We start from the raw sequence: 27,814 nt of genomic DNA on the forward strand, positions 1-27,814 counted from the left end.
TTAAAAAAAAAAAGAACGGTGTGTCTTAGAATGGAGTGTTCCTAGAATGAGTGAGTAGGACATGCTTCCCTGAGCCACACACTGGGCTCTGAGGTCAGAGGCAGAAATTCTCCACCCTTCCTCAGGAACCCATGCCAATGGTCGTTTTTTTCAACATCAGGAAATACGTCTTATGTACAACCTAAATCTCTCAGACTACAGCTGAAGTTCCTGCCTGGCTCGGCTGTTAAAAGAGAATGGCCATCTCTGTTTTTTCTTCTCAGCACTTTTTGCTAAGCAGAGGGCTAGGAAGCTTGGAAGGACACAAACGAAGTGGAAGATGAGGCTTCTGCTCTCAAAAAGACCCAGAGAAAACCAGCTGGGATGCAGGTAAGATAACACATGATCAAGGACCCAATTGTCACAGAGACTGCGGGGCAATTTGTCTTAGTTTTGTTTTCAATACAGTCTCATCATTACACTTCATTCATTAAGCTTTTCAAATGCTTTTATGTAAAGAGACTTCCCTGGTGGTCTGGAGGTTAGTAATCTGCTTTCCAACGCAGGGGACATGGATTCGATCCCAGGTCAGGGAACTAAGATTCCACATGCCATGGGGCAGCTAAGCCCATGACCCACAACTACTGAGCTGTGACCACAACTGGAGAGAAGCCTGCACAGTGCAACGAAGACCATATGCAGCCAGAAATAAAATAGATCAATATTTTTTAAAGCAGATGTAGAAATATCTTTGCATCAAGTAAGCTAGTGTAGTGGATCCAGTTGCTCCCCCCAAGAGCCATGTTCAAGTCCTAACACTGTGTCCCCTCTATTTGGAAATAGAGTCTTTGCAGATGTGAGCAAGTTAAAATGAGGTCATCCTTGATTAGAGGGGGCCTTACATCTAATGGCTGGTGTCTTTATTACCAAAAAAAAAAAAAAAAAAGGGTGAGAGCAATCTGAATACCCAGACTCAGAGGAGGCACACAGATGGCCACATCAGGATGGAGGCACAGGTTGGGATGCTTCCCAGGTGGCTCAGTGGTAAGGAATCTGCCTGCAATGCAGGAGAAACAGATTTGATCCCTGGGTTAGGAAGATCCCCTGGAAAAAGGAAGGGCAACCCACTGCAGTATTCTTGCCTGGAGAATCCCATGGACAGAGGAGCCCAGTGGCCTATACTCCAGGGGGTCACAGAGTCAGACATGACTGAACAACTGATACTTTCACTGTTCATCCTTGATTAGAGAGGTCCTTACATCCAGCGACTTCCAAACAAAGTAGAGAGTGATTTGAATACTCAGACCCAGAGGAGGCGCACAGAAGAAGGCTACGTGCAGATGGAGGCAGAGGCTGGGGTGATGCAGCTGTAAGCCAAGGCACCCCAAGGATGACCAGGAGGTCCCCAAAGCTGGGAAGAAGCAAGGAAGGATTCCTCCCTAGAAACTTGAGAGCAGGGTCCCCAACCCCCGGGATGTGATGTCTGATGATCTGAGCTGGAGCTGATGTAATAACGAGAGAAACAAAGCGCACACACATGTAATGTGCTCGAATCATCCTGAAACCACGGGCTTCCCAGGCGGCCCTGGTGGTAAAGAACCCACCTGTCAGTGCAGGAGATGTGAGGGACTTGAACTCAATCCCAGGGTCAGGAAGATCCCCCGGAGAAGGGAATGGCAACCCACTCCAGTTTTCTTGCCTGGAGAATCCCATGGACAGAGTAGCCTGGTGGGCTATGGTCCATGGGGTCACAAAAGAGTCAGACACGACTGAGCATGTGATAGATGGAGAGATGAGATCGCTAAGTCGTAGCTGACTTTTTAAAGAGTTTGTATAGCTCATTGTATAGCTCATGTATTGCTAAGAACACATTTTCTGTTAAAGAAGAACATTACGAAACCGTAGTAACTCTAGAAGCATATAGACAGTAATGCAGAAAATAGAGACTTTTAGCCAGCAAGAACCTTGAGGATCATAACCCCAGTATGAACCACTTGAGAATACTGAGGTCACAGAAAATAGAGACTTAAACTCGCCCCTCCCCAGAGAGGAAGAAACACCCAGGGGGAAGGGGGCAGGCAGAGCGCATGCCGATTTCAAAGCAAGGGACAAGAGAAGAAAGACAGTGGGCCCCACGCAGATGAAAAGAAAGTTTCCTAAGCGTAAATACCACCTCTTATTCAGCATGGCACTGTGAAAAGAGGCCCTCTCTGGGTGTCAGACAGAACTAAATTCAAACTCCCCATCAGCCACTTAACAAGAGCTGTCCTCTTCACTTATTTAAGTGGGCTAAGATCCGTCCTCTTCACATGGACTGCAGGGATGACGTCAGAATTCAGTAAGGAGCAAGGGGTACCTGGGTTCTCTGCCTGCAGGGTACCAGGCGCCACTGACTCCCAGAGCCAACTTCATGAGGTGGGCCCTTGTTATCCTTGTCGCCTAGAGTACACTGAGATTTAGAGGAGCAAGGAGCACACTCATGGTGACAGGGACGGTGAGAGGCAGGGCGAGGACAGCCTAACTCCAGAGCAGCCCCCTTCTGCCTTTTAAATCCTGACCTTCAAAATACGCTGTTTCGTCTCACCTACGAGGCATCGCCCTGAATTACCACCGCCACCAAGAGCAATGCAGTGAAGACACCCCCTGTGTCTGGGGACCATTCTACTCTGTCTTCACACCCTCAGTCCTGACCTGGATGACAGACACGCAGCAAGTGTCTGTTAAGGGAATAAACTAACAAGGGAGGTGGGCAGAACGTGGGCTTTCAGGGCTCGCCCGTGAGTCAGAGAAGGAGAGATCTGATGAGAAACGGCTCTGCGTTTGTCAAATAACGCAGTCCACTTTAAAACATCCACTGTGGGAAGTTCCCTGGCAGCCCTGTGGTTAAGACTCTGCGCTTCCACTGCAGGGGGCTCAGGTTCAATCCCTCGTCAGGGAACTAAGAGCCCAAACGCTGTACAGGACACCAAAAAAACAAACAAACAAACAAACAAACAAACCAAAAACGCTGTGTGTGACAGCCGGGTCGGACAGCTCAGTGGTGGCACAGAGGACGCACACCCCTGCCCTCTGAGAGCCACGTGCAAGGTCGCAAAGGGCTGTGCACAGACGCGTAAGTGATCCACACACATACACAGGTCTCAAAGCTAATTATTATCTGAGGGATCCATAATGTAAATATATATCTCCATTTTATGGGGGAAAACATGTACACAGAAAGTGCTGAAAATCATTTTTGTTCAAAAGATAAAAGGGAATATGTATATTTTATATATATATATATATATATATATATATATATATATACACACACACTCATTTTTACAGAGAAAGACCAGAGATGCAAAGGTCTTGGGTGACCTGTCACCTCTCGCACAGGAGGCCCGTGCTGAGAAGGCCCTCAGCAAGCGGTCCAGGAGGCTGTCACGTTGCGTTCAGGTCACACATGTTGCCAACACCTGAGTCTGGCCTGTCCCTCCCGTGCAGCAAGGTTATGGGCAAACACGATTTGTTCCACTGGCTTCACCAGGGACAAAGAGCAGACGTTTGCACAAATAAATAAACCTCAGGCTTGATATCTTGTTTCTATCCAAAGCCAAAGACCCCTTGGCCTTTTGTCCCTGGGGCAACCTTGCGATAATTTTTCGTTTGTTCCTCTGCTTGTTTGGTATCACACCAGGCTCCTGTCTGTGGGGTTTTCCAGGCAAGAATGCTGGAGTGGGTTGCTGTGTCCTCCTTCAAGGGATCTCCTTGACCCAGGGATCAAACCCACGTCTACTGCCTGGTAGATGGATTCTTTTCCGCTGAGTCACCTGGTAAGACCCCCTGGGAGCAATGTTGGTGACACTCCGCCTGCCGGGACAGAGACGTGTCCTCTGGCCTGCGTCACCGCGGGGCCATGAGGACCTGCAGATGGAGACCCCTTTCCACGGGGTCTTGTTACCCTCCCCAGTTGCTGCTAAGCTGACTTGTCTGGTTTTATTCACTGTCCTTGAACTGTGGCTTTTGCTTCCTGGCAGGGGCCTGTTTCTCTTTGCTTAGATCTACTTTTGCTAACACATTCTTATAGTCAAACGTCTATATTTTATTTTCCTCCCCCTGCATGAACAGCAGGACCTGGAGGAGAATGCAAGTTTTCTGATTTCAGATTATAAATTCTTTCTAGTTTACTCCAAAGTTTCTGGATACATGACACGGATTTTGTAAGAAACAATCAGTGAATATGTATTGAGTACTAAGCTCCCTGCTCAAGAGAAATACCAATAACCTCAGATATGCAGATGATACCACCCTTATGGCAGAAAGTGAAGAAGAACTAAAGAGCCTCTTGAAAGTTAAAGAGGAGAGTGAAAAAGCTGACTTAAAGCTCAACATTCAGAAAACTAAGATCATGGCATCCAGTCTCATCACCTCATGGCAAATAGATGGGGAAACAGTGGAAACAGTGGCTGACTTTCTTTTTCTGGGCTCCAAAATCACTGTAAACAGTGATTACAGTCATGAAATTAAAAGACACTTACTCCTTGGAAGGAAAGTTACGACCAACCTAGACAGCATATTAAAAAGCAGAGACATTACTTTGCCGACAAAGGTCCGTCTAGTCAAGGCTATGGTTTTTCCAGTAGTCATGTATGGATGTGAGAGTTGAAGTATAAAGAAAGCTGAGTGCAGAAGAATTGATGCTTTTGAACTGTGGTGTTGGAGAAGACTCTTGAGAGTCCCTTGGACTGCAAGGAGATCCAACCAGTCCATCCTAAAGGAAATCAGTCCTGGGTGTTCATTGGAAGGACTGATGCTGAAGCTGAAACTCCAATAATTTGGCCACCTGATGCGAAAAGCTGACTCATTTGAAAAGATCCTGATGCTGGGAAAGATTGAGGGCAGGAGGAGAAGGGGACGACAGAGGATGAGATTGTTGGATGGCATCACCAACTCGACGGACATGAGTCTGGGTAAACTCTGGGAGGTGGTGATGGACAGGGAGGCCTGGCGTGCTGTGGTTCGTGGAGCTGCAAAGAGTCAGACACAACTGAGCGACTGAACTGAACTGAACTGAACTCCCTGCTCAAGGATCTTTCAGTCGAGTGGGTAAAGCAGACATACAAGCTGACAACTGGCTGTAACATCCTGTGCTAAACCACGTGCTGAGAAAGTACAGAATACGATGGGGACACCCAAGGTGTACTTCTGACCAATCTTGAGAATGAGGACAGGTTAACACAGAGCTGGCAAAGAGGGTGGTTTGATGTTTGGGGCAGTGTGTTCCAAACAGTAAAGAGAGCTCAACGGAAAGCTGTAAAGGTTTGCTCATCTTGACAGGTCTGGGCATTTGACAGAAGTGAAGTTTAGGGACTTCCCTGGCAGTCCAGGGGCTGAGACCCTGTGCTCCCGATGCTGGGGGCCCAGCCTCGATCCCTGGGCAAGGGAACCGGATCCCACACGCCACCGCTGAGACCCTGCACAGCCAAATAAATACACGTGAGAAGAAAAAGAAGCGAAGTTTGGAGTTTCTGTGGGTGACAGTGGGAGTCACCAAAAAGGAGTTCAGAAGGATGTGAAAAGAGACTCAACAAAAGGAGATGCTGTATAAAAATGATGAGGACACAGTCCCCTGGGTTCAAGATGTTCATCACCTCCTGGGCAAGACAGATAAACAAATCATTATAGCACAATTAGCTGAGTTCTAAACACAGTGCAGACAAAGGGCTGGGGCCCAGAGGAGGAAACCATTAGTGCTGCCTGGGGGAGAAGAAAGAAAGGCTTCACGTGAGATAGAGTTGAGCAAAGTGACCAATGGGTGGGTGGCAGCTAGTCCTGGCAGACAAGGTAGACCCTCCCGGACAGCTGGGACCAAGACAGGCACCTCCAACTCGTGACCCCAAATTGCATTAACCAAACGTTTTGCCATTGTATCTACATTATCCTATTAGAGACACTGAATATTAGATGGTAGTTCACAGCCCTCTTCTCAAGGAGTCTGAATGTTTACAGAGCGCTCCCTACCTGGTGCGTTCCAGAAACAAAAGGAGCTTTCAAAAGATACTTTCAGAAGTATCTGCGGTGCCAGGAAGCTCTGCTGGTTTCTGGAGGCTGTGTTTGTGCAATAGCCACAGAATTAGGAGCAGGGGGGGCTGGTGTGGGCACAGCTGGACCCACCTGGGGCGTGTGTGTGTGTGTGTGTGTGAGTGCTCAGTTGTGTCTGACTCTTTGCAACCCCCTGGACTGTAGCCCACCAGGCTCTTCTGTCCGTGGGATTCTCCAGACCAGAATACTGCAGTGGGTTGCCGTTTTCTCCTCCAGGAAGGGCTCTTTCTGACCCAGGGATCCAGCCCACATCGCCTGTGTCTCTTGTATGGGCAGGTGGGTTCTTGACCACGAGAGCCACCTGGGAAGCCTGGGCTCAGAATCCAAGTGTCCAGGTCATGGGGTTAGAAAGGAAGACTCCTCCTTGTCGTGAGCAGCATCAGCCTTTGTGCAGGCTTCAGCTGGAAAGAACACTACCCTCCCCATGTCCTTACCATCTCACAAGGGCACCCCAGGAGCACAGAACATCGCAGGACACAGGCCTCTATTCTTCCCTTAACGCAGCTCAGCATCAGTCCGTGGAGAAGAGGAGGCAGACAGCCCGACACCTCCTTTGCTGACAGAAATACGAGCCAGGTGGGGTCAGCTTTACCGGTTTGGTGTGGTTTAAGTTACGCCTGGTGGGAGCCGTGGAAATAGTGAAATGGAAACTATACAAATAGGTTGAAAATAAAGGGCTGGGCAGGAATCTATCAGGGAAACACAAACAAAAGATGTAGAAATAAAAGAGGTTCATAAAAGATTAACAGGCAATGTAATGTTTTAAATAGTCAGAGGACAATTTGGTAATGGTAAAAAGCCACGACGAAGATATTATGGTGATGAATCTTTCGGTACTAAATAGCACTGTAGCAAATATATATGTATATTTATAAAATATATAAAAATATATATGATACAATCTCTTAGAATGTAGACGGATAATTTGGTAAAACTGCAATCACTGTGGAGCAGATCTTTTTATTGTTTTTGTTGCTGGCTATGGGCTTCCCAGGTGGCGCTAGTGGTTCTTTACAACCCACCTGCCGATGCAGAAGACCTAAAAGACGCAGGTTCAAGCCCTGGGTCGGGAAGATCCCCAGGAGGAGGGCATGGCAACCCACTGCAGTATTCTTGCCTGGAAGATCCCAAGGACTGAGGGTCTGGCAGATTACAGTCCAGTGTCGAAAAGAGTCGGCAGGACTGAAGCAGTTTAGCACACATGCACATTATTGGGTATCGCTGCTTTACAGTATCACTTTCTGCGGTACAACGAAGTAAATCAGCTCTATGTGTACATATATTGCCTCCCTCTTGGACATTCCTCCCACCTCACCCTCATCCCACCCCTCTGGGTCATCACGGAGCACCAAGGTGAGCTCCCTTCACTAGACAGCAGCTCCCCACTGGCTCCCTCTCTCACACATGGTGTGTATATCTGTCAATCCCAGCCTCCCAGTACGTCCCCCACTTCCTCCCACCACATCCACACGTTTGTTCTCTATTCCTGCCCTGTAAATAGATTCATCAGTTCGGACAATATAAAATGCTTACAGGAAAACACAGGCAGAACACTCTTTGACATAAATCACAGCAAGATCTTTTTTGACCCACCTTCTACAGTCCTGAAAATAAAAACAAAAATATGGGCCTAATTAAACTTAAAAGCTTTTGCACAGCAAAAAAAAAAAAAAAAAAAAACCATAAATGAGACACAAAGACAACCCTCAGACTGGGAGAAAACATTTGCAAATGAAGCAACTGATAAGAGACTAATCTCCAAAATATACAAACAGCTCATGCAGCTCAATATCAAAAAAAAAAAAAAAAAAAAAAGAGCAACCTAATTGAAAAATGAGCAGTGGTTCTTGACCAAAGGCAGTTTTGTCTCCCATGGGATACTGGGCAGTGTCTGGAGACATCTGTGGTCATTGCAGCTGGGTAGGAGAGAGCCACGGGCATCTAGCAGGTACCTGCAGCGATCAGGACACCCCACAGCGCAGAGTTAGTGGTGCAAAATGTCAGCCATGCTGAGCTTGTATAATATGTAGGATGCATCCAATGGACAGGCCCAGTGGGGTAGGGAGGAATATATATATATATTTTTTCTCTCTCACATCTATAAAACTGTTATGATGATGTTTAAGCTAGAGAGCACATTTTGATTCATTTTCTAAACTTTTTATTTTTATTGGGGTATAGTTCATTATATATATGATTTTATATATATATATATATGAAAAGATTGAGGGCAGGAGGAGAAGCGGGTGACAGAGGATGAGATGGCTGGATGACGTCACTGACTCAGTGGACATGAGTCTGAGTAAGCTCTGGGAGACAGTAAAGCACACGACGTCTGGCGTGTTGCAGTTCATGGAGTTGCAGAGTCAGACACAACTTAGCAACTAAACAACAACATAGGCGACTAACAGTGCTGTGACAGTTTCAGGCGCACAGAGAAGGGACTCCGCCGTACATATACGTGTATCCATTCTCCCCCAATATTTAATTTTGATATGTAAATTAGACTATTAAAAATTCTAAGTTGAGGTATTATTTGACAAAATCGTAAGACATTTAAACTGTACAATGTGATCATTTGATATATTACATCAGATGTCATGAAAGGAATAAACCCCATTAAGATCATTAATACATCCATCACCTCACACATTTCCCTATTATTTTATGCCTTGTTTAATTTTGAGGTTGAATTCATGTTTTATAAAATTCTTAGAGTAAACATAAATATTTGAATACTCACTGAAATCAACTTGATTGATTTGAAATCACCTTAAGATTACAATCAAATTTATTGCCAATCCAATGTTGGCACAGATTGGCTGAAAAAGTGTTTTAAATTTCTTGAATATTACCAAATTTGATCTCCCTAAGAAAGAAAAAAATGCCCATTTAGAATACTAAAATATAAAAGCCTGTGAAAGAACTGGGGAGCTGGGATCTGTCAGAAATAACAAAAAGAAGCCAGAGGAAGTACCAAAGGCAGGAGTCCCAGTGAGGGGGACCCCAGGAAGGAGGCAACCATTACACAGGGGTAACGGTGTCACACACAAGGGTGACTGTCTCACACACAGGGGTGACTGTCTCACACACGGGGCAATGGTCTCACATGCAGGGGTGACTGTGTCACACACAGGGGTGACTGTCTCACACACAGGGGTGACTGTCTCACACACAGGGTAACTGTGTCACACACAGGGGTGACTGTCTCACACACAGGGGTGACTGTCTCACACACGGGGCAATGGTCTCACATGCAGGGGTGACTGTGTCACACACAGGGGTGACTGTCTCACACACAGGGGTGACTGTCTCACACACAGGGGTAACAGTGTCACACACAGGGGCAATGGTCTCACATGCAGGGGTGACTGTGTCACACACAAGGGTGACTGTCTCACACACAGGGGTGACTGTCTCACACACGGGGTAATGGTCTCACATGCAGGGGTGACTGTGTCACACACAGGGTAACTGTGTCACACACAGGGGTAACTGTCGCACACACGGGGTGACTGTCTCACACACAGGGGTAACTGTGTCACACACAGGGGTGACAGTGTCACATACAGGGGTAACTGTCTCACATACAGGGATGACTGTCTCACACAAAGGGGCAATGGTCTCACACACAGGGGTAACTGTGTCACACACAGGGGTGACAGTGTCACATACAGGGGTAACTGTGTCACACAGGGGTGACTGTCTCACACACAGGGGTGACTGTCTCACACACAGGGGTGACAGTGTCACACACAGGGGTAACTGTCTCACACACAGGGGTGACTGTCTCACACACAGGGGTAACTGTCTCACACACAGGGGTGACTGTCTCACACACAGGGGTGACTGTCTCAGACACAGGGGTGACAGTGTCACATACAGGGGTAACAGTGTCACATACAGGGGTAACTGTGTCACACAGGGGTGACTGTCTCACACACAGGGGTGACTGTGTCACACACAGGGGTGACTGTCTCACACACAGGGGTGACAGTGTCACACACAGGGGTAACTGTCTCACACACAGGGGTGACTGTCTCACACACAGGGGTGACTGTCTCACACACAGGGGTAACTGTCTCACACACAGGGGTGACTGTCTCACACAGGGGTGACTGTCTCACACACAGGGTAACTGTGTCACATACAGGGGTAACTGTCTCACACACGGGGTGACTGTCTCACACACAGGGGTGACTGTCTCACACACAGGGGTAACTGTGTCACACACAGGGGTGACTGTCTCACACACAGGGGCAATGGTCTCACACACAGGGGTAACTGTGTCACACACAGGGGTGACTGTCTCACACACAGGGGTAACAGTGTCACATACAGGGGTAACTGTCTCACACATGGGGTGACTGTCTCACACACAGGGGTGACTGTCTCACACACAGGGGTAACTGTGTCACACACAGGGGTGACTGTCTCACACAGGGGTGACAGTGTCACACACAGGGGTGACAGTGTCACATACAGGGGTAACTGTCTCACACACAGGGGTGACTGTCTCACACACAGGGGTGACAGTGTCACACACAGGGGTAACTGTCTCACACACAGGGGTGACTGTCTCACACACAGGGGTAACTGTGTCACACACAGGGGTAACTGTCTCACATACAGAGATGACTGTCTCACACAAAGGGGTAATGGTGTCACATACAGGGGTAACTGTCTCACATACAGGGTAATGGTGTCACAGTGGTAACTGTGTCATATACAGGGGTGACTCTCTCATACAGGGATAACTGTCTCACACACAGGGGTAACAGTGTCACATACAGGGATAAGTGTCTCACACACAGGGGTAACTGTCTTACATATAGGGATAATTGTCTCACATACAGGGGTAATGGTATCACACAGGGATAACTGTCTCACACACAGGGGTAACGGTGTCACACACAGGGGTAACTGTCACACACAGGGGTAATGGTTCACATACATGGGTGACTCTCTTACATACAGGGATAACTGTCTCACACACAGGGGTAACGGTGTCACACACAGGGGTAACTGTCACACACAGGGGTAACGGTGTCACATACAGGGATAACTGTCTCACATACAGAGTAACAGTGTCACTTACAGGGGTAACTGTCTCATATACAGGGATAACTGTCTCACATACAATGGCAACGGTCTCACATACAGGGGTGACTGTCTCACATACAGGGTAATGGTGTCACTTACAGGGGTAACAGTGTCACATACAGCGGTGACTGTGTCACACACAGGGGTAACTGTGTCACACACAGGGGTAACTATCTCACACACAGGGGTAACTCTCTCACACACAGGGGTAACTGTCTCACATACAGGGATAACTGTCTCACATACAGAGTAACAGTGTCACTTACAGGGGTAACTGTCTCATATACAGGGATAACTGTCTCACATATAGGGGTGACTGTGTCACACACAGGGGTGACTATCTCACATACAGGGATAACTGTCTCACATACAGGGGTGACTGTCTCACATACAGGGTAACGGTGTCCCTTACAGGGGTAACTGTGTCACACACAGGGGTGACGGTGTCACACACAGGGGTAATGGTGTCACACACAGGGTTAACAGTGTCACACACGGGGTAATGGTGTCACACCCAGGGGTAACAGTGTCACATACAGGGGTAACTGCTAGAAGGTTACTTGTTCTCCTCAGCACCAGACAGACAGGACCCCAGTGGCTGTTCCCTCGCCCTGAAGGTGCCACTGAACTTTACACTTGGCTGAGCCCTGCCAAAGAGCACCATGCCCACACCACCTGGGTCGAGGGGCTGCAGGACTGGGCAGGAGAGAGGAGGCAGATTCCTGAGGCACTCCTATTAAACAGGCCTCCTCCTCTTTTGAATGTTAAGTTCGAAGACTCTATCTCACCAAGCCAAAAAACAATAAAAATCTCTTAAGTCTTTGAGGAACCTGCCGATTCATTTTTAGCTATCATTTTACATTAAAGTTCCAGTTGATAATATTTTTAGAAAAATAATTGCTGATGCTAAAAAAAAATCAAAACTTGAAAATAAAAAAATGACTTGAAAATGACTGTGGTCCAACATGCAAATATGATCAATCCCTGGTATTCATGAGGAATACACGAGATCTTCAAGAATCTCCAAATTTATATGCATCCAAAAATATTTATCTGGGCTGCTGTTCTTCCTCCCAAGTTCCAAGTCCCTGGCAGCATTTCATGGACATATATTTTCTTTCTCAGTGGACAGTGTTCTTAAAAAAGAGAGAGAGATGTTGGGTAGAGAAGCAGTGAGCCAGGCTGGGGGGTGGTGCACGCGGGGGGCTTCTGAGCTTGCTCACAGCTCTGGGCAGCTGCACACACATGGCGGAACCAACGAATGCAGTTATCATACACATTGCCCCCAAGTTATCATCCGCATCGCTTCCTGGACATGCATCCAATTTACTCGCTAACAGCTGAAGTCACAAATACCAAGTTTAAGAATGCCAAGGGTCTATGGAGCTTCGGTCCATGAAGGGCATACATCAAAAGCCAACTACAGACCAGGATGATCCCTTCAGTGGAGGTCAGGACCCCCAGGGAAGGATGCTGGTGGAAACACTCGGTGAGGTGAACCTGAGGGGAAAGAAGGGAGGCAGGCAGGGAAGCTGTGGAATGTGCGGTCTGCACAGGACACCGGAGGACACACCCGAGAAGGGGGACAGGCTGAGCGGAGCTGCGGGCCCAGGAAGCATGGGGATGTCACAAACTGGGCTGAGTGGCCCAGCCCAAGTCAAGAGCTGTGTTCTAATCCCAACCCCAAATCCCAGGGTCATTGCAGATGTGATCAAGTTAAGAGGCAGTCACACTGGAGTAGGATGAGCCCCAATGCAGTGCCTAGTGTCCCTATAAGAAAAGAAGTGTGGACAGGGGCCTACAGAGAAGAGAAAGCCACGTGTCAACAGAGCAGAAACTGGGGTGATGTGCAAGCCAAGGGACCCTCAGGACCACCAGCCACGGGCAGACCCCAGGAGAGGGCCATGAAGTGTTCTCCTTCGGGGCCTCCAAAGAGAACCAACCCTGCTGGCCCTTCCATTCTGGACTTCTGGCCTCCAGAACTGGGAGAAAATCAACCTCACTGATTCTAAGCCTCTCCACGTGTGGCACTTTATGACAGCAGCCCCAAGAAACTAACCCATGGGGTGAAATCGACTCAGCTCGAAGCTGCGCAGGCTTGCTGCTTCCTGACCGTGAATATGGACCGAGGTCCTAATTTTCTCAGTTTACAGTCAAGGTTGTTCTCACTCACATGCATGTCATGATGCCTCTTCCAGTCCGTGACTTACCTGAGAATGCAGATCTATTTTAGCTACCAAAATCAGTGCCTAGAGGTGAAAAAAACTAGAGTCACCCAAACCCCACACTTTCATCGGCCAGACACGTTCATCTGGGTCTGTGTGTGAGATCTGCTCCCCAAACACACTTGAAATGCTAGGGAATCGGGGAGACTCCAGCAGCAGACGAGCAGAAGGAGAGGGATGGGTCCACTCACTGCCCAACACATGGGGTGGGGCTCCTCCAGACTCAGAGGTCCACGGACTTCGCCTGAGTCCTCCCCGCAAATCAGGAGGTGGATGCTGCGGACTGTGTGGGATGGCGGGACCCACAGCGGGACGTTCTGATGAAACCTTCTGACACGCGGACCTTGCTCCAGGCTGACAAGGCAAGGCGGGGCTCAGAAACCAGCAGTGAGGAGGCCAAGGGGGGACATCGGGGGCAGGAAGGGGTTTGGGCAGATGCTGACTGCAGCTGTGAGTGCATGAGCTGTGGGCGTGAGCCTCGGGTTGTCAAGTCTAGAAGTTTGTGGCTGTTTAGTTGCTCAGTCGTGTACAACTCTGCGAGCCCATGGACTGTAGCCCTCCAGGCTCCTCTCTCTGTGGGATTTTCCCGACACAAATACTGGAGTGGGTTGCCATTTCCTTCTTAAACAAAAGAAGGAGGGGTGTGTGTGTGTGCGTATATATAAGAGACAGAAGGAGAGAGGGGAGATGCAGAGGAAATATTAAGTATTTGAAAAGAGAAGAAATGAGCTTCCTTTTTGCAATAAAACCTAAATGTGTCAAGACCGTAGCAGCCAGCATAGGCTTTCCATTCCCCAAATGCTAGGAGTCGACGCCTTTTTCTGTCTAGTTGCTGTGTTTTGCTTGTTGATCCAGCAACACCACCGCTTCAGCCCGAACGCCCATGACCTCTGAAGAGTCCGGCTCGGGTCAGAAATACATGAACCTGTCTCATTATCATTCAGGACCTTTCGAAGCAATGTCATTTTGTTTTCGGCTGGCCAAAAGGTTCGTCTGGATTTTTCATAGGACGTCACACGAACACCCAAACGAATATTCTGGCCAACCCCATATAACCTTACACACATCCACCTTTTTTGCGTAGCCGGATGGGTGGCTTCATTTCTGTTTCCCTAATCATCTCATTAAGAATGAATTCATATTGTCTACTTGATTTTTTTAAATTAAGAAGCCTTGATTAAAATATTTCCATTAAAAGCACACTGGCAACGTTTCAAGTTATTTCCAAACATTCCATTCTTTGCTTTTCAGTTCCCAGCGCTATCCCATCACACTTTACGGTTCCAATTTCAACAGCAAATCAAATTCAGGCAGACGTGTCCACCAGCCAAACACAGACGGAAGAGCACTTTCAGGCACTGTTGTGTTGTTGTTGTTGTTTAGTTGCTAAGCCGTGTCTGACTCTTGCGATCTCATGGACGGTAGCCCACCAGACTCCTCTGTCCATGGGAGTCTCCAGGCAGGAATACTGGAGGGGGTTGCCATTTCCTTCTCCAGGGGTTCTTCCCAACCCAGGGATGGAACCAGGTCTTATGCATAGATGGGCAGATTCTTTACCATTGAGCCACCTGGGAAGCCCGTCAGGTACGGTTGATCTGGGCCAAATACTAAAGAGCCCCCACTTTAATAAGCTGGTCCCTGGCCAGGGGAGGAAAGGTAACCAAAGAAACAGGAAAGCAGGGGAACTTGGCAGAATGAGCAACAGCTCGCGTGAGAGGAGAGGAAAGCCCAACAGCACAGAGAAGCATGAGGACTGATCCTCAGAAGTCTGCCTTAGTAGGTCAGAAAGAGGAAAGCAAGCATCCTGTAGGCAGGCAGACATGTGGAATCTAGAACAATGGTGTTGATGATCTTATTTACAAACCAGAAACAGAGATACTGACATAGAGAACAAACCTATGGACACCAAGCGGGAGAGGATGGGAGGATGTGTTGGGAGATTGGGATGGACAAATACACACTACCGATACCATGCGCAAAACAGAGAGCCAACGAGGCCCCACTGCAGAGCATGGGGGACTCCACTCGGTGTTCTGTGATGGCTAAGTGGGAAGGAAATCTAAAAAAGAGGGGCTTAAAAACAATAAATTAGTCACTTAGTGGGATCCGACTTTTTGCGAACCCATAGACTGTAGCTTGCCAAACTCCTCTGTCCATGGGATTCTCCAGGCCTGTACTGGAGTGGGTTGCTATTTCCTTCTCCAGGGGATCTTCCCAATCCAGGAACTGAACCAGGCTCTCCTGCATTGCAGGCAGATTCTTTACCATCTGAGCCACCAGGGAAGCATTTATATACATATGTGTGTACATATATACAGCTGATTTACTTTGCTTCACAGTAGAAACTAACACAACATGTAAAGCAACTATACGCCAATAAAAATTAATTCTAAAAAATAAAATGTAAAAAAAAATATTTCAAGTTTACCTGAGATGAAGATTACCTTAGATGAAGATGAGTTGGACATGACTGAGCGACTTCACTTTCTTTTCTTTCTTTAGATGAAGATTAGGACTTTTTTTCCCATTTATCTAACTAACAGAGAGCCATGAGGGATTTCATAAAATTGTGCTAAAGTATTATAAGGGGGGAAAGTAAGAAATTACAATCTGTCTGGTATAACTTTTCCTAGATTCTAAGACTTATAACCAAGTTAGAATAAAACTAAAAAATTTCGACTTGCCCTTTGCTTGCTTCAGCACCCAAATAGACTGTGTATTTACTACTTAAATAACCAGAGCACATGAATTTCAAAGGTTATGTTAAAAAAGGAAAACAATATTTCTCCTCCAAATTAGAATGTATCTTTTGCTCTCTAAAAACCAATAGAATATATTTATTTATTGCTCACTACACTAATGGCTAATTTCCATCTAGTTTTTAAAACTCTAAGGTTAATTGCCATAAATTGTCAAAGAAGCGAAAATTAAATATATTTAACATTCTCATGGGCTTCCCAGGTAGCTCATCTGGCAAAGAATCCACATGCAATGCTGGAGAACCCCATTCGATCCCTGGGTCAGGAAGGTCCCCTGATGAAGGGATAGGCTACCCACTCCAGTATTCTTAGGCTTCCCAGGTAGCTCAGTTGGTAAAGGATCTGTCTGCAATGTGGGAGACCTGGATTTGATCCCTGGCTTGGGAAGATCCTCTGGAGGAGGGCATGGCAACCCACTCCAGTGTTCTTGCCTGGAGAATCCCCATGGACAGAGGAGCTTGGCGGGCTACAGTCTCTGGGGTCACAAAGAGCCAGACACAACTGAGCAACTAAGCACACAGGACACACAACACTCTCATTATGAAGGACAGCAATATTGTTTTTACTGTTTATTTAAAATTGAATTTGCTGTGGTTGTCCTTTTTAATCCAAAAATCTGACACTCTTATCTATTTGGAGCTTCTCAGGTGGCACACTGGTAAAGAATCCACCTGCCAATGTAGGAGATGAGGGTTCGATCCCTGGGTCAGGAAGATTCCCCTGGAGAAGGAAATGGCAATACACTCCAGTATTCTTCCCTGGGAAATCCCACGGACAGAGGAGCCTGGCAAGCTACATCAGGTCGCAAAGAGTTGGACACAACTTATCGACTAAGCACATATCCTAAGACAGAAGACATTATCCTTTATGAACTGCTTGCTGTAGGGCTCCAGCGTGGATCAAACAGTTAAATGGTGAGGGCAAATAAGAAGAACAAAACAGAGTCTGTCCACCCTCTGATTTTAGGAGTCTCTAGACAACAGAAGATACAACAATGAGAAAGAATGTGTCTCTTCATCTTAACATTAAATTGCTACGTCTAAATAATCAGTTCAGCTCAGTTGTGTCCAACTCTTTGCTACCCCATGGACTGTAGCACCCCAGGCTTCCCTGTCCTTCACCAACTCTCAGTGTTTACCCAAACTCATGTCCATTGAGTCAGTGATGCGATCCAACCACCTCATCCTCTGTCATCCCCTTCTTCTCCTGCCTTCAATCTTTCCCAGCATCAGGGTCTTTTCTAAGGAGTCAATTCTTCTCATCAGGTGGCCAAAGTATTGGAGTTTCAGCTTTAGCATCAGTCCTTCCAAAGAATATTCAGGAATGATTTCTTTCAGAATTGACTAGTTTGATCTCCTTCAGTTCAAGGGACTCTCAAGAGTCTTCTCCAATACCACAGTTCAAAAGCATCAGTTCTTCTGCGTTCAGCTTTCTTTATATTTCAACTCTCACATCCATACAATACTACTGGAAAAACCATAGCCTTGAATAGACCGACCTTTGTCGGCAAAGTAATGTCTCTACTTTCTAATATGCTGTCTAGGTTGGTCATAGCTTTTCTTCCAAGGAGCAAGCATCTTTTAATTTCATGGCTGCATCACCATCTGCAGTGATTTTGGGGCTCCCAAAAATAAAGTTTGTCACTGTTTCCATTGTTTTCCCATCTATTTGCCATGAAGTGATGGGACCAGATGCCATGATCTTAATTTTTTGAATGTTGAGTTGTAAGCCAGCGTTTTCACTTTCCTCTTTCCCTTTCATGAAGAGGCTCTTAAGTTCCTCTTCACTTTCTGCCATAAGGGTGGTATCATCTGCATATCTGAGGTTCTTGATAATTCTCCCAGCAATCTTAATTCCAGCTTGTGCTTCTTCCAGTCCAGCGTTTCTCATTATGTACTCTGCATAGAAGTTAAATAAGCAGGGTGACAATATACAGCCTTGACGTACTCCTTTTCCTATTTGGAACCAGTCTGTTGTTCCATGTCCAGTTCTAACTGTTGCTTCCTGACCTGCATATAGATTTCTCAGGAGGCAGGTCAGGTGGTCTGGTATCACCATTGCTTGAAGAATTTTCCACAGTTTGTTGTGATCTACACAGTCAAAGGCTTGAGCATAATCAATAAAGCAGAAGTAGATGTTTCTCTGGAATTCTCTTGCTTTTTTGATGATCCTGTGGATGTTGGCAATTTGATCTCTAGTTACTCTGTTTTTTCTAAATCCAGCTTGAACATCTGGAAGTTCACAGTTCACACACTGTTGAAGCCTGACTTGGAGAATTTTGAGCATTACTTTGCTAGTACGTGAGATGATTGCAATTGTGCATTCTTATGCTATAAAAGCAATATTGCATAGGAATCTGGAATGTTAGGTCCATGAATCAAGGTAAATTGGAAGTGGTCAAACAGGAGATGGCTAGCAGGAACATTGACATTTTAGAATAAGTGAACTAAAATGGACTGGAATGGGTGAATTTAATTCAGATGACCATTATACCGACTACTGTGGGCAAGAATCCCTTAGAAGAAATGGAGTAGCCCTCATACTCAACAACAGAGTCTGAAACGCAGTACTTGGGTGCAGTCTCAAAAATGACAGAATGATCTCTGTTTCCAAGGCAAACCATTCAATATCACAGTAATCCAAGTCTATGCCCTGACCAGTAATGCTGAAGAAGCTGAAGTTGAATGGTTCTATGAAGACCTACAAGACCTTCTAGAACTAATACCCCCCAAAAGATGTCCTTTTCATTATAGGGGACTGGAATGCAAAAGTAGGAAGTCAAGTAATATCCAGAGTAAAAGGCAAATTTGGACTTGGAGTACAAAATGAAGCAGGGCAAAAGCTAACAGAGTTTTGCCAAGAGAATGCACTGGTCATAGCAAATACCCTCTTTCAACAACACAAGAGAGGACTCTACACATGGACATCACCAGATGGTCAATACCAAAATCAGACTGATTATATTCTTTGCAGCCAAAGATGGAGAAGCTCTTTACAGGCAGCTAAAACAAGACCAGGAGCTGACTGTGGCTCAGATCATGAACTCCTTATTGCCAAATTCAGACATAAATTGAAGAAAGTATGGAAAACCACTAGACCATTCAGGTATGACCTAAACTAAATCCCTTACAATTATACAGTGGAAGTGGCAAATAGATTCAAGGGATTAGATCTCAAAGACAGAGTGACTGACAACTATAGACCTATAGGCGGAGGTTCATGACATTGTAAGGAGGCAGTGATCAAGATCATCCCCAAGAAAATGAAATGCAAAAAGGCAAAAGGATTGTCTGAGGAGGCCTTACCAATAGCTGAGAAAAGAAGAGAAGCTAAAGGCAAAGTTGAAAAGGAAAGATATACCTATTTGAATACAGAGTTCCAAACAATAGCAAGGAGAGATAAGAAAGCCTTCCTCAGCAATCAGTGCAAAGAAATAGAGAAAAGCAACAGAATGGGGAAGACTAGAGATCTCTTCAAGATTAGAGATACCAAGGGAACATTTCAGGCAAAGATGGGCTCGATAAAGGACAGAAATGGTATGGACCTAACAGAAGCAGAAGATATTAAGAAGAGGTGGCAAGAATACACAGAAGAACGGTACAAAAAAGATCTTCACGACCCAGATAACCACGATGGTGTGATCACTCAGACATCGCAGAATGTGAAGTCAAGTAGGCCTTAGAAAGCATCACTACAAACAAAGCTAGTGGAGGTGATGGAATTCCAGTTAAGCTATTTCAAATCCTTAAAGACGATGCTGCGAAAGTGCTGTACTCAGTATGCCAGCAAATTTGGAAAACTCAACAGTGGCCACAGGACTGAGAAAGGTCAGTTTTCATTCCAATCCCCAAGAAAGGAAATGTCAAACAATGTTCAAACTACCACACAATTGCACTCATCTCACACACTAGCAAAGTAACATCTAAGTAATAAAGAAACATTAAAACAAGCCCAGGGACTTCAGTCCGATGGGGAAACTCTGCCAATCAGTTGTCTGGAGCAGTATAATACAGGAGATACTGGTTTCCAGGCTGTAAGTGCAAATATAATTAGACTTGTTCCAGGAATTGGTTTATCTTTTCCTCTTGTGCTGTGTTTTCCCTTAAACCTGTTCCTTTTTAATATGATCCCGTGGATTGCATTAAATTGCAAAGTTAAATTGAACAAACAGCTACAAAGGTGTTCAAAGTGGGAGGGAAGTATGGAAGGTTTGCTTGTTTCACCAGATAAAGTTAAAACTTTTTTTTTTTTTAATCATTGCCTCTCTGATGCCTCAGATGGTAAAGAATCTGCTTGCAATGTAGGTGACACAGGTTCTAAACCTGGGGCAGGAAGATCCCCTGGAGAAGGGAATGGCTACCCATCCAGTTTTCTTGCCTGGAGAATCCCAGGGACAGAGGAGCCTTGAGGGCTACAGTCCATGGAGTTGCAAAGAGTCAGTCAGACACAACTGAGTGAGTGACACCTTCACTTCCTGAATCCTGGAGGATATCATCTCCACACCAAAATACTAGCCCCTTTCTTACTTTCTCTGTTTTCTAACAGATATTTGTATTTGCTTGATGTAAGAACACTGACTAAGCAAAATTATAGAATATTTATAAATGGTTAAAATAAAAATTACCCTCAGAGCCCAAGCATAACAACTGTTTTCATTCTTCATATGTTTCCATCTTCTTTCCCACAATTAGTGTTACGCATAAGATAAATGCAAGTTTATATTCTGCCTTTTTCACTTAAAATCATAATATTTTCACAAATGCCCACGGCTATAATTTCTATGTGTTGTCTAATAGTGGCTTCTCTCTGTACTAGATACTATTATAGACGGGACTGCAGTTAATAGCTTCATGTTTGTAGCACAGGAATACTTAGTCAGAGGCTCTTTGGCAGGGCTGGCATCAGTTATCCTGTGTGGCGGGAAGGGGAAGTTACACTGCACACACTTTAATGTCCGTTCAAAGATAAACAGAGGCATACTTAAAATGCTAACAGTTGGGGTTCCCTGGTGGTCCAGTGGTTAAAACTCTGCCTTCCAATGCAGAGGGTGACGGTTCGATCTCTGGTCAGAGAGCTAAGATCCACCAGCTTCCAGGCCAAACCACCAAAACATGAAACAGAAGCAATACTGCAACAAATTCAGCAAAGACCTTTAAAATGGTTCACATCTCTTAAAAAAAAAAAAAAGAAAGAGAAAGTTAAGAGTTTATTGAGCAAAAATGGATTCCAGTTGGGCAGCACCAAACTGGAAGTGGCTAGGAACTGGGAGAGACTTAGAGAGAGAAAGTGAGCAAGAAAGTCAGGGCGTTATTGACCAGCTTAGTTGGGTGTTGATGATCGGTTGTCCTTAGATTTCAATTTCATAACCTTGAGGCATTTACAGGCATACCTTTTTTGGTTTGCTTCCTAACTCCTCATGGGCATGAGTGCCTCTGGGTCTACTGACCTCCTTGGATAAGTGGTTTTATATGCCCTTTCCATCCTTAAATTCTGCTTCCCTCCAGCATAAGAAAAAACCCCAAGTGGTCTCACTGATCAGACAACCAATGTCCAAACCAAGGATGTTTGCAATAAGCTTGTCCAGTCCAGCCAGAGCCCCAAGGGATTTCGGAGTCTTGACGTCAGTGAGGGCATGGGCGGTTACAACCATCATTGTGAAATGCCTCCCCCAGGCATTTAAGACAGAACATTCTTCATGGTGCCCAAATTCAGTCTAAGCTGTGCAGCCCAATGCTGACTCATGCTTTCTCTGGGAAAAGCAAGACACTGTTGAAAAGGTCATCTTGGTGATTTGTCCCCCATGGATCAGGAAGTGAAGGTAGAGAGAACTCAGGATCCGTTGGGACCTCGGCCAAGGCACAGAAGTAGGTGAGCACATTTGCAAAATTTCCTTGGAACATGATGCCTCCGTGTGACCCAATCAGTACTCTTAGGGGAAATACTGACCAAAACCACCCACGCTGGCCAGGCACCATAGAAACCACTTGCATGAGTTATCTTTATTTTTTCTAATTTATTTTTAATTGAAGGATAATTGCTTTACAGTACTGTACTGGTTTCATCCACATGAATCAGCCATAGGTATACATATGCCCCCTCCCTCTTGAACCTCCTTTCACATGTTATCTTCCACGGGAAGTCATGGTAAAGAAACGGGGAACTAACTAACACCAACCAGAAGAACTGGGGAAAGGTCAAAAGGAGAGAGAAGACACAGACCACATGTCCCACCAACCTCCCAGAATCTTCCTCTCTGGAATCCATCTCTGGAAGGGCTCTGAATCAGAGCGATTGACCTCAGACAATCCGGACACTGACCCCATCACCATAAAACCCGAGGCTGTGAGCCACGTGGCGGAGCAGTCCTCCTGGGTTCCCTTACCCTCTGCTCTCCACTGGTGCCCCTTGCTTTGTCAGCACATGTGTCTCCCCCCACAATTCATTTCTGAGTAGACAAGAGCCTGCTCTCAGGCCCTGGAAGGAGTCTCCCTTCCTGTAACAGTCCTGGGCTCGACTCCACTAGGATGCAAATACCTACACTGCTGTTGATCTGATGAGCAAGTTTCTTATTCTGTGTGCCTGCGTGAGTGTGTGCTCAGTCGCGTCTGACTCTTTGCGACCCCACAGACTATAGCCTGCCAGGCTCCTCTATCCATGGGATTCTCCAAGAATACTGGAGTGGGTTGTCATTTCCTTCTGCAGGGCATCTTCCCAACCCAGGGATCGAACCCAGGTCTCCTGCATTGTGGGCAGATTCTTTATCAACTGAGCTATGAGGGAAGCACCTGGGAATCCCCTTATTCTGGGAAAGCTACAAATAAGACATAATTTACAGAATATCTGATATTCTCTTACTCTGATTCATTTAATCCTCATGATTAACCCCATTAAGGAGTTTTAAAATCTGTTTTATGTGATATCCACCCAAACTCAGTCATGGAAGTTATCGAATTCATCTTCCCAGATAAACTGGCATTCTATCCGGAGAAGGAAAGAGAAAGGAAAAAGAAAACTGGTGTTCATCCATGCTGCTGCCTTCTGGGCACTAAAGTAGTCATCAAAAGGATAAAGCCAGAAAGAATAATAAATTCTCTAGATAAACAGGGGTGTGCCGGGACCCAATTTGTGTTTTACAAAGATCAGGCTGGATAACACAGAAAATAATGTAGAGACCAGGAGATGTGAAGCATGGAGAACTTTTAAGAGACTATTATTGAAGCTTCCCTAGTGGTGCAGCGGTTAAGACTCCAAGCTCCCCATGCAGGGGACCCAGGTTCGATTCCTGGTCAGGAAACTAGATTCCACATGCCCCCAACAAAGGGTTTGCATGCCTCAACCGCATGCCATACCTAATGAAGAATACTGCAACTAAAACCCAGCTCAGCCAAATAAATAAATACCAAAAAGAGGGAGAGAGAGAGAGAATATTATCTTTGGCTTTGTCTTCTCTGGTCAAGTCTAGTTTTTTTTTTTTTTAATCTCACACTGACCCCAGGCCATTTGTATCACCCATCTGCATCTCATACTTAACATATCTAAAAGCAAACTTGTCATTATCCTCTCAGAGTGAAATGCTGTGACTTTGGCCACTGACTTGAAAGGGCAATCCCCACCACCTCTCCCAGCATTTCTACCACTTGACACTGATTTTTCTGTTCCTTAAAGCCCTTCCTCCTAGATTACTATGCAATTCACTTTTTTTTTTTTTCAATGCTTATTATCTGATCTCTCTGCTAAATGAAAGTTATTAAGGCAGGAATTTTTATCTGTTGTGATCACAAATGTATCTCCAAGGGCTACCCTGATGCTGCGAAAGATTGAAGGCGGGAGAAAGGGATGACAAAGGATGATATGGTTGGATGGCATCATCGACTCTATGGACATGAGTTTGAGTAAACGCCGGGAGTTGGCGATGGACAGGGAGGCCTGGTGTGCTGCAGTCCATGGGGTCGCAGAGTCAGACACGACTGAGCGACTGAACTAAGGGGCTACCCAGCAGGCCACCAGCTTCCATCCCAGAAAGGAAGGGATGAAAGGGGAGGTGCTCCTCCTCGCAGTCAGGAGACAGGCCTGAAGGAGGGGTGGGCAGGGGGCTCTGAGTACAGGAGGCTCCTTTCCTGCAAACACCTAGAAGTAAGTGGAGAAACCTTCCAGGGCAGGATGACAGGAGTAGGTTACACAAGATACACGTGAATAAGTAGGCAGTATAGCAGATGGCTTCCTAGGGGGCTCCAGTGGTAAAGACCCCACCTGCCAATGCAGGAGACTTAAGAGACACAGGTTCGATCCCTGTGTCAGGAAGATCCCCTAAAGAAGGAAATGGCAACCCACTCCAGTATTCTTTCCTGGAGAATCCCATGGATAGAGGGGCCTGGGGGGCTACAGTCTAGTTCAGTTCAGTCGCCCAGTCATGTCCAACTCTTTGCAACCCCGTGGCGGTTACAGTCCATGGGGTGTCACAGAGTCAGAAGGCCTGCACCACTAAACAACAACAGCGAATCTGGATAATAAGGTCATAGTCAACTTTATTTCCCGAGGTGTTTTCTTTCCTTTACCTTCCCTTGTCTTGGTGAAGTCAGTGAAAATGAAGGTCGGGGAAAACACAGCGACAATGAAGCAAAGGCCGTGAGGGCAGCAAGGGGAGTCAGAGGGGAGTCTTCTGCAACCGTTTCCGCATTCTGCCTCCGGGCGGCCTCCTGTCCAGCCAGTCACCTCTCACATCGGGTTTAAACTTAAGAGACGTTCTGGTAGGGGGAGCAGTGGAAATAACGAACCTTGTTGCAAAATAACAGAAGGGCTCCGCTGAGAGGCTGCAAAGGAGGAAGAAGCAGGAAGAGCTGAGAGAGGCTCTGAGGTGCTGAGTGTGCTCAGTCGCTCAGTCCTGTCTGACTCTGTGAGCCCGTGGACCATATCCCACCAGGCCCCTCTGTCCATGGGCTTCTCCAGGCGAGGATACTGAGGTGGGTAGCCATGCCCTTCTCCAGGGCTGCGGTGCTGAGCTCTCTTAGACTAAGAGAATGGTCGTGTCACCGCTGAGACCAGGAGGAACCCTGAGGGCAGATTTTGTCCCTCTGCCCCTAGTTTGGAAGGGAGGGCAGCCAGGAACAGGCGTGGCCTCCCAGGCTTTGGAGGAACTTTGCTTTTATGTGGAGATAACCGGGCCTGTTTGAGCAGAGAAGGGATCAGCCTTGGGTTTTGAAAGGATGACTTCTGGGCAGTATTGCAAAACCACTTGACTTTTGTGGTCATGAATTGAAAATAAACCAGTCAACCCAGCTGTGGGTTTGTGTCCTGCCATAGCCAGCTCTAACTGGGCAGACAGACAGATGAAAGTGGAGCTTTAGATTTGCTCAGACAGCTCGAAGAAGGGCAGGGTGGCAGGTTCAGCGAGTGAGATTCCACAGAAGCTCACAGAATGCTATGTTGTTGTTCAGTCGCTCAGTCGTGTCCGACTCTGCAACGCCATGGACTGTACCCCGCCAGGCTCCTCTGTCCATGGGATTCTCCTGGCAAGGATACTGGAGTGGGTTACCATTTCCTCCTCCAGGGCATCTTCCTGAACCAGGGATCAAACCTGTGTCTCCTGCATTGTCAGGCGGATTCTTTACCACTGAGCCACCTGGGAAGCCCAAGTCACCCTGAACATTCACCTCTGAAAAAAATCAAGCTTCTTGGGAATTCCACTTTCAAATTCCTGTCTTGAAAAGTCTCTGTATTTCTCCATTACCTGCAGCTCTGGTTTGTACACTTTGGTCCATGGATTGGACCATCTAAGGAACTTGAAAAGACTGAAGGTTATAGGACTCACCACGTTTCTGGGGCAGTCAGCTAGAGGCCCAGGAGTCTGCCTTTCCATAAATCTCCCTGGTGATCCTAATCCACTACAAGGGGGCAGAATGGTTGAAATACGAGATAAAACCCAAGCTCTTTCCCGGTGTGTCAAATTTCTCCATGATACATTGCTATCTGATGTATTTATTCCTGTTTATTTCTCTCTCTCTTTCTCTCTAAGTCTCTTAGTCAAGTCCAACTCTTTGCAACCCCATGGACTGCAGCACCCCAGGCTCCTCTGTCCATGGAACTCTCTTGGTAAGAATACCGGAGTCCAAGTTCGATGCATGAAACAGGGCACTCAAAACTGGTACACTGGGACAACCCTGAGGGATGGGATGGGGAGGGAGTGTATGGCAATAACCACCACAATATTGTACAGTACTTAGCCTCCAATTAAAATAAATAAATAAATTTAAAAAAAAAAAAAAGAATACTGGAATGGATTGTCATTTCTTCTCCAGGGGATCTTCTTGACCCAGGGATGGAACCCAGGTCTCCCGCATTGCAGGCAGATTCTTTGCCATCTGAGCCACCAGGGAAGCCTTGCAACCCCCATCCTCTATCCCAGGAAAGGAAATCAACGCAAGGATCTTTACGAGGCCGGCTCCCTCCTACTCCTGTTTACACACTCCATTGTTTCAGCTGGCTCTTCAATCCTGTGTGCCTGTTCCAAAACAGGTCCATCATCCTGGCCCAAGTCCCCCTCCACTCTCCACAAAGCTGTCAGGATGATCGCCGCCCAGCAATGGAACCCAGCTTGGCCTAAATAAGTATCACTTGCTACTGTTTGACTTAACTTGTTATGGCATTATGCGCAGTTTGTCTAAGGAAACTCCTCTTAGATAGGCCAGTGTTCATAGCCCTAGGGATCTGAACTGTACCTGGGACGAAGCCTGGAGGGAAGAGTCTACATCACGTGCAAAATCCCCCCAGCACCTTCCTCACACCCTTTCCTCACTGTCACAATTTAATTATCATAAGATGCTTTCGAATATCTTTTAGGAAAGGTGTAGCTATCATAAAATGAGGCAGCAAAGATAGCTTGGGTTTCGTTGTTCTTGTAATCCCTCACTTTCTATTATTGTTTTTTTCAGGTGGCACAGGGTAAAGAAACCACCTGCCAATGCAGGAGATGTGGGTTTGCTCCCTGGGTCAGGAAGATCCCCAGAAGAAGGAAATGGCAACCCACTCCAATGTTCTTGCCTGGAGAATCCCCTGGACAGAGGAGCCTGCTGGGCTACAGTCCATGGGACCACAAACAGTCGAACCCCACTGAGCACACACACGTGCATTGCTATTATTATATTTATAAAGCACCACAGATAAACTGATGTACCTTAGCAATTGCAATCAAATAATTTTTACAAAGCACATGGGCTGTGTGCTTTGTCTCTTTTTTTGTACCTTTTTGTTTTATATTTTCCTTGAGCAATAATATTCATCCCATGCATTTCACTTCTTATAGCTAATTACACTTCCTGGTTCCCATAATCCAAATAATGTTGCTACTATATCCTTTTGTTTCCCATTCTCTGATCATTTCAAAATCATTTTAGAGATTTTTATTGATCTAATAACTCCTCGGTGTTTCACTTTAATAATAAATCCCCAGTGAGGGGCTTGATCAATGTCTACGTTCTTAGTTCTGTGATAGAACAGAAACACCCAATTTCAGGGCTTTTAGTGTCATAACGGGAAATACACACTGCACATCACTATTTTCCTGAGGGCTGCTAGGGGACCAAATCTCTATTTTCTAGTAAAGATTTTAGAGGAAGTTTTTGTTTTATTAAATGCTGCTGTACACAAGCTGCTGTAAGATTTCTTTCT

General features: G+C 46.1%; 2 long non-coding RNA genes across 4 annotated transcripts in view; one reads left to right on the plus strand and one right to left on the minus strand.

The window, feature by feature from the left end:
• Positions 1–6,626, minus strand: part of LOC121817728 (uncharacterized) — a 73,768-nt gene extending 67,142 nt beyond the window's left edge. Inside the window, exon 1 of one of the 2 annotated variants that reach the window (XR_009598280.1) lies at positions 6,498–6,626. This is a non-coding gene — a long non-coding RNA (uncharacterized LOC121817728). The remainder of the gene's footprint in view (positions 1–6,497) is intronic. The other variant, XR_009598281.1, reaches the window with a different exon arrangement.
• On the plus strand, positions 138–27,793 carry LOC132658519 (uncharacterized). Of its 2 annotated transcripts, none has more exons than XR_009598279.1 (3): positions 138–369; positions 26,163–26,239; positions 26,446–27,355. It is a non-coding gene; the product is annotated as an uncharacterized LOC132658519 (long non-coding RNA). The 2 variants fall into 2 exon arrangements; XR_009598278.1 differs by lacking the exon at positions 138–369 and adding an exon at positions 24,265–25,110 and having other exon boundaries at positions 26,446–27,793.
• The last annotated feature ends 21 nt before the right edge of the window (positions 27,794–27,814 follow it).

Source organism: Ovis aries, chromosome 23, assembly GCF_016772045.2.
Source record: "Ovis aries strain OAR_USU_Benz2616 breed Rambouillet chromosome 23, ARS-UI_Ramb_v3.0, whole genome shotgun sequence".
In the NCBI taxonomy this organism is placed as follows: domain Eukaryota; kingdom Metazoa; phylum Chordata; class Mammalia; order Artiodactyla; family Bovidae; genus Ovis; species Ovis aries.